The 10,602-nt window shown below is 48.9% G+C and overlaps 1 gene segment (V, D, J or C); it reads left to right on the top strand.

Annotated features, from left to right (window-relative positions):
- LOC103212706 overlaps positions 1 to 10,602 on the top strand; it is a 32,572-nt gene that overhangs the window by 14,868 nt on the left and 7,102 nt on the right.

The raw sequence follows: 10,602 nt of genomic DNA, 5'->3' as shown, positions 1-10,602 counted from the left end.
CAGCAAATAATCTGAGAAGCTGGACTGTATGAAGGAGAACATGACATCAGGGGTGGAAGAAGGCTCATTAACAACCTGTGATATGCTGACAACACATTTTTTTCTTGCTGAAAGTGAGGATGACTTGAAGCACTTACTAATGAAGATTGAAGAATAAAGTCTGCAGTATGGATTACATCTCAATATCAAGGAAACAAAAATCCTCACAACTGGGCCGATAAGCAGCATCACGATAAATGGAGAAAACATTGAAGTTTTCAAAGACTTCACTTTGCTTAATTCTATAATCAACACCAATGGAAGCAGCAGTCAGGACGTCAGATGAGGCATAGCACTGGGCAAATTGGCTGCACATGACATCTTTCAAGTGCTGAAGAGCAAATATATCTACTTGTAGAGTGAGGTGTGCCTGACATAAGCCATGGTATTTTCAGTTGCCTCATATGCATGTGAGAGCTGGACAATGAATAAGGAAGACTGAAGATGAGTTGATGCTTTCAAGTTGTGGTGTTGGTGAAGAATGCTAAAAGTACCATGGGTTGCTAAAAGATTTAACAAATCTGTCATGGAGGAAGTGCATCCAGAATGCTCCTTGGAAATGAGAATGGCCAGACTTGGTCTCACATACTTTGGTCATGTTGTCAGAAGGGAACATTGCCTGAAGAAGGATGTCATGCATGATAAGGTGGATGGTCGACAAAAGAGGGGAAGGCCCTCAATGAGATGGACTGACAGAGTGGTAGCAGTGATGGGCTCAAGTATGTCAAGGATCGTGGAGCTGGTGCAGGACTGGGCAGTGTTTCATTTTGCTGTGCATAGGGTCACTATGAGTTGGAGACCACTCGACGGCACTTAACAACAACAAGAAGAAGATAGTCAATAGAACTAACAGCCCCCACAAATCATGGCCTCTTCTAATCTGAGACCAGAACCAGATGGTGCCTGGCTACGACTATCTATTGTTCGGACCATAGACACAATAAAAAGTCCTGGATAGAATGTGAGAAAAATGTAGACGAAAATTCAACTTCCATGAAAAGGTCAGACCTACTAGACTAATAGAAACTAGAGGAACCTCCTAGGCGATCACCCTGAGATACCCTTTGAAGCTGGCACTGAAGCCACACCTACAGGTCATCTTTCAGCCAAATAATAGATTATAAAATAAACAATATCAACTGTAAATAGTGTGCTCTATTAAGCAATTAACTATATAAGAGCACACAGTCAACATTTATTCAAAAGTAAAGATAAGGAAGCAAGGAGGAGAAGGGAAGCTAGATCAATGGAAATAATGAAAATGCTGACATGTTCTAAAAATTGTAACCAATGACATGAAACAATGTGTATAAAAATTATTAACAGGAACTGAATATGCTGTATTCATCTAAAATACAATAATATAGTATTTTTTTAAAAAAAGATAATTGATTGGTTTAAAGTAAAAATTATAACAGCATATTGTGAGGTTTATAACCTGTCAATGCAAAATACATGACAATAGCATAAAGGATGAGTCAATAAGTGAGACTATGCTTTTTCAAGGTTCTTACAACTTATACAGGTTAGTAAAATGTTAAATCTAAATAGGTTGTGATAAGCTAAGGGTACATATTATATTCCTCAAAACAACCACTAAAATCATAGTGCAAAGAGTTTTATCTAACAGGCCAATAGAGAAATAGAGAAATTAGGATGAAATTCTAATAAATAAATTAATACAAAAAAAAAAAAAAAAAACTTAGGACATTCATGGAAAAACCATGGTAGCAAACGTAATCAGTGGAGAAACTTTAAGACATTTCTGTAATGTTGGGGACAAGATAAGGATGCACACTATCATGGTTATAATACTTAGCCAGTGTTGCTCATATATGTGAACTGATATATTTGTGGAATGTGAAGCTCAATTAGAGTTACAGCCAACTTTTTAGGAAAGCAGAAGAGAAAAGGTTGTGGACTGTACATAATAAGGGTAAATATTTCTCCTGAAAAGTGGGTTTCTGTTACATAAATATAGTGTGTGTGTGTGTGTATCTATCTATCTATCTATCTATCTATATATCTATATATCTATATATATAAAATAGAGGTTGTGGTCAAGAGTTCAAAAAATACTAATTTAGTATGTTCCTGGATGTCCTGGTCAATGCCATGTGACAAGGAAAAAAAATGAGACTTGTAAGAATTAAAAAAGAAGGTGTAAAGTAGACATTATTTGGGGATGATATGATCATTTACGTGGAAACTCCAACAGAACCCACAGACATGAGAAAATTCAGCAAGAATTCCAAGAGAAAGATCAGCTTAACAAATGCAGCTGTGCCCTTCCTCTTCAGCAAAATCTACCAGAGAAATGCAAATGAGAGCATGACACCATTCACAACAGCCTTATTACTTGTGAAGGAATTCCTGAGACCTTTGTGGAAAAAATGTCAAATGCCATTAAAGGACATGGCTCAACTTTCACCCAAAGGATAGATCTATAAGGTAAACAATAACACCAGGAACATACACACTCCTTAGAAGAGTCAACCAACCAAGAGCAAAACCACAACATTTCCCCAGGGACAAAGTTCAGAAAGCAGGAGGGGATAGGAAGGAAGGAGGAATGGATATGGGAAATGCAGGGAAGCCTTGGGGTGAGTGATGTTCCATTGTGGGGATTGCCATCAACGTCATGAAAAAAAAATATGTATGAATTATTGAATGAAAAGCTGATTTGCTCTATAATTCTTCACCCAAATCACAATAAAAAGTTAGAAAAATAATTCTTAGAAAAGGACATAAGAGAATATGAATAATGGGAGGAATGCCTTGTGTTCAAGGTTGGAATGGTCTTTGGGATATCATTCATCTCCCAAATCAGTATACTTGAGTACCCTCAATCAAAGCAGTAGCTGATTTATGGAGGGGGGTGTCCATATACTGCTTAGACAATGTTGGAAAAAGAAGAGCAAAGGATGGAGAGTTTCAGGGAACTATCCTTCTAAATATTAACATAAAACCATAATAAAGCAGAAGGTATGGTACTAGCAGTTGGACAGTCACAAGGAACACAATGAGGCTTGGAGATAAGCCCAAGTCTGTGTATAGACCAACCATCTGTTTGTCAGGTGGTCCCATTCTTGTGGCTTGCATGTTGCCATGATGCTGGTGGCTATGTTACCCATACATGTATCAAATACAAGCAGGGCTACCCTGGTGGGGAAGATTCAGTAGAGCTTTCACACTAAGATCAATTAGGGAGAAAGAACCAGTGATCTTTGAAACATTAACCAAGGGCAACCCTACCAATCACAACAGAACACTGTGTGATATGGCACTGGCAAAGAAGCTCCCTAGGTTGGAAGACACTCACCATGCACAGGAGCTGCAACAACGGACTTGAGTACAACTGTAGTGGTGAAGGTGGTGCAGGATTGGGCAAAGTTCCACTCTGTTCTAAACAAGGTTACCATTAGTCAGCACCAACCTGACAGCCACCAGGAGAATACGTTGGTATGCACTAAAAGTGGCAGCAAGAAAACTGGTAGGAACATGTGAGAGCAAAGAACAGAAGTCCTCGAGTTTCTGAATAGAAGCTCGAGGTCCTTAGTAACTGGAGCATTTTTAATTAGAACCAAGAGATGTCCTGCTACATGCCGTGCTACACCCTTCAGAATGGCAGGATTATGAACATCCATTCACAGGGGCATCCTTACTGGGGAGGCAAGCATGGAGCTAGAGTTGAGGCTGCATAAGAGGTGAGAAGCTGAGCCCGCCCTGGAAATGAGTCCAGGACGTGGCAGGAACCCAGGAAATAGCAACTTCCCATTGCCCATGTCATCTGGTGAGGCCCTCCAAGAGACCTTGTTGTTGTTAGTTGCAATCAAGCAACCCTATGCACAGCAGAACACAACACCACCTGGTCATGTGCCAACTCTGCAATCCCTGCTATACTTGAGCCCATCACCACACCACCACAATCCATACACTGTGTCAGTCCATCTCGTTGAGGACCTTCCCTTCTGTTGTTGAACCTCTACTTTAACAAGCATGATATCCAAGAGTCCTGCTGGTCCCCAATTAGGCCCTGTATTTCCCAGCCCAGATCAGAACATGCCCTGGGGCCCAGCTGAGCTGGCTGCCTTAAGGAGCATAGAAGAACAAGATAGGTTGAGCTGGTGGCCCTCTGTAAACCAAGTTTCCCTGCTCTGTGCCTCACTACATCCTCCAGCTTGGTGGTGGCTCAAGTTGATACCCAAGGTCAATAGCATCTCCCCAAGGCAGCCACATGTTGGCATGAGAACAGCACCTCCTCTTGCATGCTACCTCTCCTCCCTGGTCAGAGGGCTCTTCAGGGGCTGGAGTAGGAAGGCAGACACATAAACACACACACATGCAAGTGCACATGCAAACACATGCATTCATTCACACATGTGCACACACAAATATTCAGACATGATATAGACAAATTTATGTGCATAATCTGTTCAGAGATACTGGAGTGGAGGTGAAGCACTGTGGTCCACAGGGTGGTGATAGCTAGACTCAGCCAGACCCTGGATCTAGCAATGTACACAACTGTTCCTGAAGGAGAGCCCAGAGTAGGCATGGACAAGACCAGAGTAGAGCTACAAGAAGGGCCACTTCCTGAACAGAAAGGGGCCAGAGGCAAGGAAATGTCTGGAGGCTGGGCAGGCGCAAATCTCCTGGGGATATGGAACAGAAGTGAGGTGAAGGACTCATCTGGGCATGATAGGGAACGGAAGAGGTAGACAGTGTTCTCCCCCATGAGTAAGGGGCCCCAAGAGCTTCAGGGTGGAAATCAGAGTCCCTTCCCTAGGGTCAGCCCACTGCTGTGCCAACACATCCCCTTCACCAGAAGACAGTATGTAACAGGGTGTCAGGGGAGACCAAGGGCAGGCTACTGGGCTTTGAGGCCCTGCCTTCAATGTTCCTGAGCCTGGAGAGAGCAAGCCAAAGGACACCTGGGGGCATCCAACCCCTCCCAACCCAGCATTTTCACACATGTGTGTACTGGAGGCTTGGCACCCTGACCTGAGTCTGGACTAGGCAAGAGATACTTCCTGGGTGGCCTGTGCACCCTCCCCACTGTGGTTTCTCTCAGAAGCATAGGTCCTTCCAGGGAACTCTGTGCTCCCATGTGTCCTCCCACATGACACCGGTTGCTGGTGCAGGGGAGGGCAGAACTGACCAGGAAAGCCTACCCGGGGAAGCAGAGGTGTCAGGTTGGGCCCTGGCTTCCCCAGCCTGTTTCCATGGCTGGATCAGTGCACTAGGTCAGTCCTACACATTGCCTGCCATCCTGAAGGCAGATATTCTGGGATCTCCTGAGGAATCTGGAAAGTCCTACAGCTGCCTTCCCTCTTGATCAGCCCAATAGTGGCTCTATGCAGGCCTGCCAGCCTCAGCAGTTCTCCCTGTGTCATTCAACAACGGTGCACAGAGGGCTGAAGGCTCCTGGGGACAAGGTCTGTGGCACAACAGCAGCCCTGAAGGAGAGCCCAGACCCACCGTCGTTTGTTCACCAGACCCTAGCAGAGCATCCATGCCAGGCTAGCCTCCATGTAGGACCAGGGCACCTCCGGGAAGGCCACTGATTCCAACCCTCCCTATGACCCCAGCACTCAGCAGTGCCATCTCTGCTGCAGCGCCACACACATGTGAGCCCTGCACTCAGGCGTCCCTGGGTCCCAGCCAGCCCCGACTCACTTCCCAGTCCTGATATTCTCTGCACCCACCTCTGTGCTTTGGCAGAGCCCACCCAACTGGGAGTCCCAGACCACAGGGCAATAAACTGAGGGCTTATAAGTGGAAGATGTGTGAGGTCACATGGTAACAGGGTGCCCCAGAAACCCATGGAGTACCAGGGCCTGCCTGATCCTCATGGATGGACCCTGTGCTCACTCACATCCACGGCAGCTCTTTGGGGCATCCTGTCACCAGGGACATGAGCCAGAGCACTGAGGGAAGCCCTACATCCAAGGCTTGGGCACATGGTGCTGCACTCCCTGATTTCCCAGTGCAAGAAGAGGCCCCATCCTTTCCTTGCACAGCCCCCTGAGGAGTAGATGTGGCCAAGACAGACTCCTCTCCCTCCCCAGCCAGTGGGCTTCCCTGGTGCAGGGTGATGTCCATCTTCACTTGCTGACCAGGGCCACTGAGTCTACGCCCAGCGTTGGGGCATAAGGGAAGGGCCAAGAGCAGCAGGTGAAGAGGGGCAGAAAGGAAGACCTCATCAAGACCTCATATACTCCCAGCTACCAGCATCACCTGGACTCTGCCTGCCCTGAACTGACTTCCCAAGAACAGAGAGAAAAGGGAACTTCCAGGGCTGCTGTGCCCCGGGGGGTTCCCACCCCATTTTTAGCTGAAAGCACTGAGGCAGAGCTCCCTGCCCCCAGGCCCTCTTCTCTGGATGTAAAAATAACAGCAATGATTTCTAACAATCACCTACTGTCTGGGAGCCACCACTAAGGCATGAGTCTGCAGATTATGCAGGGAGTCTGGGAACGGCCACAGCCAGTTGGGGCTCCGGCCCTAGGACCTCAAGCCTCAGGTATTCTGGCCTCTGGGAGCCCTGTGAGAAGGGCTGGAGTGAGTGACAGTGAGGACCAGACCATCTGCCAATGGGGAGGGAGTGACACCCAGGCTGCTCCCTCACCTGAACGGAGCCTCTTGGTCACCGTGGGTTTTTCCATTGTCCTTTCCCTGTATGGGGACACAGGGCAGTAGGAATACAGGAGATTGCCTAATGCCAACCTAGAGAAGGCAGGGGACCACGGCCTAGGAGAGGACAAAGAAGGACCACAGGGGGAGGTGGTTCAGGATGGCTCTAAGATCCCACAGGCTAGGCTGGGACAGAGAGGAGGGCATCTGTCTGCAACAGACTAGGACTGGGGTCTATCTTCCCAGAGTCCTGGCATGGGGCATAGCAGCAGGGAGCTGTCCCTGTGCTGAACCACATGAGAGAGGCAGGCCTGAGCTATGACTTGTGGGGTGGCGGGTCTCAACTAGACTGGACTGAGTCTGGCTGGGCTGACCTACACTATCTAAGAGTTGGTTGGACTGAATCCAGCTGGGTGAGACTGGGTTGGCTGGGCTCAGGGTAGCTACCAGAGTGGATGGAAGACAGATGTGTGTGAAGAGAGATGTGCTCTCCTGGGTTCTGGTGGGTCACACTGGTGAATCCGGGTAGTCCTCATCCTGAGTGAAGTAGCCTGAGCTGGACTCTCATGGACTGAACTGTCCTGGGCTGGGTTGGGCTGGGCCGGACCAAGCTGGCAGAAGCTGGACCCTGTCTAGCTGAGCTAAATAGGGTGAGCTAAGTAGATCTTGGAGCTGGCGCGGGATGGGACAGTGTTTCCTTCTGCTGTGCATAGGGTTGCTATGAGTCGGACATGACTCGACGGCACTTAACAACCACAAAGTGGGGTGAAATGGGCTATTTTCAGCTGGGTGAGCTGAACTATGCTGGGTCGTTCCAAGCCATGGTCAATTGAGCTGGACTGAGCTGAAGGGCAGTGCAAGGTGAAACTGGTGTAGGAAGAGCTGAGCTGGTACCTGCCTGAAATATTCAGGGTTGGGCTGAGCCAGGCTAACCTAAGCTGAGCTGGGCTAAGAAGAAACTGAAATTGAATACTGCTAGATAGGCTAAAATGGCCTGTCTTGGTCTACCTTGTGTGAGCTGAACTACTGGGTTGTGCACAGTTGAGCTAGGCAGAACAGAATGGGTTGGGCTGGGCCGGGCCAGGCTTGGTTGAGATTGGCTAGGTGACTAGTCTGAGCTGGGCTGATTGAGCTGGTCTAAGCTTGGCTGAACTGGGATGAGCTAGGATGGGTTGGGCTGGGCTGAGTTGGGCTGGGCTGGCCTAGGTTAGCCTCAACTGAGTTAGGCTGCTTGGGCTGGGCTGAGTTGGCCTGGGCTGCCCCCATTTGCTATAGTGGGCTATGCTGGGCTGATTGGGATAAGCAAGGCTTGAATAAAGTTGATTAATTGAATGGTCTGAGCTATGGTTGTCTGGGCTATGCTGGATTGAGTTGAGCTGAGTTTACTGAACTGGGCTTAGCTGATCTACCTGGGCTGGGATAGGCTGGATCATGCGGAGCAGACTCAGCTAGTTGGCTCGTCTTCTCTAGTCTTGACTGTCTTAGGGTAAGTTTATCTGGATTCTGCTCCACTGGATTTCACAGACAGAGACAGGTTGGACTGGGCTGAGGTGTACTTGACTGAACTGGACTATGTTGGACTAGACTGGGCTGAACTGGTTTGAGCTGAATTGGGTTAACCTGTGCTCAGCTGAGTTGGACTGAGCTGGGCCAGTCAGAAGAAAGGGGACCCAACTGGGTAAGGGTAAATGGGCTAAAATGGGCTGTCTACCTGCTCTGAGATGAGCTAAACTAGTTTATTCACAACTGGACTGGGCTGGGATAGCCTGGTTGGGTTGGGCTGGGCTGCACTGATCATAGCTTGGCTTGGATTGGCTCAGATAAGCTAGTCAGAGCTGAGCTTGGCTGGGCTAGGCTGAGCTGAGTTAGGTTGGGCTGCACTTGCCCGGGCTAGGTTAGGCTGAGCTTGGTTGGGTGGGTTGGGTTTGGCTGGGCTGGGCTTGGTTAGTTGGGCTGAGCTATGCTAGTAAGTGCTAGAATGAAATGAATGGGGCTGGGCTGAGTTAGGCTGGGTTGGGTTGTTTTGGGACCTGCTGGACTGGGCTGAAAAATATAAGCTAGGGTGGGATGGAATAGGATGACCTGGGATGGGCTGAACTGGGTTTGACTGGGCTGGGCTGGGCTTAGCTGAACGGGCCTAAGCTACATTGAGCTGAGCTGTGTTGAGCCTGTTGGGATGGAATGACCTGGCCTGAGCTGAGCTGGCCTCAGCTGAACTGAATTGAGCTGAGCTAAACTAGGTTGAAATGGCCTGAACTGAGCTGAGCTGGGCTGGCCTTGTTTGGGCTCAGCTGGAACTGAACAAGGATCAGTTGGCCTGGGCTCTACTGGGCTAAGCTGGACTGGGCTGAGTGGAGGTGCACTGGGTTGGTATGAGCTGAGCTGTAGTCAGCTGAGACAGACTGGCCAGGGATGGGATGACCTGGGCTGGGCTAGTATCAGCTGCCCGGCCTGGCTTGTTTGGTCTGGGCTGGTCTGGGCTGATTGGCCGTGGCCGAGCTGGGATGACTTAGGCTGTCCTAGGCTTTGCAGGGTAGGGCTGGTCTGTTTGAGCTGGGATATACTGAGCTGACTTTCACTGAACTGATATGGTCTGGGCTGGGTTGAGCTCAGCTGGTCTGTGATGGGTTTGACTTGCTTTTCCTGAGATGAGCTGGGGAGCTTGGGCTATCCTATGCTGGACAGGGTGGGGCTGCCCTGGTTTGGTTGGGTGTACTGGGTTGGGCTGGTCTTGGCTGGGTTGTGCTAAGCTGGACAGATGCAAACTAGACTAGGGTAGGCAAGCTGGGCTGAGCAGAAGTGGGCTTGATAGCTCTAATAGACTGTGTTGATCTGACTTGGGTAGGCTGGGTTTAAATAAAGTTGACTGAATGGAGTGGACAGAGCTACAGTTAACTGGGCTGATCTGTGCTAAGCTTGGCTGGGTTAGACTGGGTTGGACTGGGACAGGCAGTATCAAGCTAGGCTGACTTGAGTTGAGCTTGACTGAACTGAGTTCAGCTAGTCTATCTGGGCTGAGTTAGGCTGGACCATGGGGAGCAAGACTGAGTTGGCTTATCTTCTCTGGTCATCTGGACTCTGCTCAGCTGGGCTTCATGGACAGAGCCAGGCTGGGCTGGGTTGAGGTGGACTTGGCTGAACTGGGATGAACTAAGTTGTGCTGGTCTGGCCTGAGCTGGGCTGGGATAAGTAGGCTGGGCTCAGCTTGGCTAGGCTTGTTTGGAAAGAGCTGAACTTTGTGGACAGAGCTATAATGTAATTTTTTTTTTTTTTAATTTGTAGCCAACTTCAATAATGAAGTGAGCTAGCAACCAGGGTTAAGATGAACCAGGGGATCTGGGCCTCCAAAGACAGGAAAGAGGGACTGGGTGTATGCCAACCAGTGTGCTGTTTTGGTAGGGGCTTATGATGGAGGCTAGTGGGGTTTTTGTCTTCTCTCCCTGGGCCAGGTCTGAGCCTTCCTGAGAGGTCGGTGGTCAGATTCCCTGGGAGGCTGATAGGGAAAGTAGAACACCTAGAGGCCTGGTTAGTTAGGTGAGCATTAGATGAAAGAGCCAATCAAGTCAGAAGCTGAGCCAAAGGTCCTTAGCAAGCAGGGGCCCTGGAGTGGGCAGCACTGACACCTTCCCACAGTAAGTCCTACAGTGACATTGAGGTGGGGGCACAGAGAGACATTCTGATGATTCTTGAGGGAGATCTCTGGTCCCTGCTTTCTAATAAGGGTAGTGGGCAAAAGGGACAGCTTGTTGCTTCCTGGAAAGGTCTCTGGGTCCCCAGGTCACAGTGGGGGTCCATAGGTGGCTGGGCAGACGAAACAGCCTGGTTATGCCTAGGGAGGAGGTTTCTGGGTTTTCAGACCCCAGTGGGGGTCTGTGGGTGGGTGCACAGCCTCGCTATTCCTAGGGGGAGGTTTACAATTTTCCAAAT

The sequence above is a fragment of the Orycteropus afer genome, unplaced genomic scaffold (genome assembly GCF_000298275.1).
Source record: "Orycteropus afer afer isolate SDZICR_OR568_19922 unplaced genomic scaffold, OryAfe1.0 scaffold01072, whole genome shotgun sequence".
NCBI lineage: Eukaryota > Metazoa > Chordata > Mammalia > Tubulidentata > Orycteropodidae > Orycteropus > Orycteropus afer.
The sequence above is the reverse complement of the archived record's forward strand: the minus strand, read 5'-3'. Positions and strand labels throughout refer to the sequence as shown.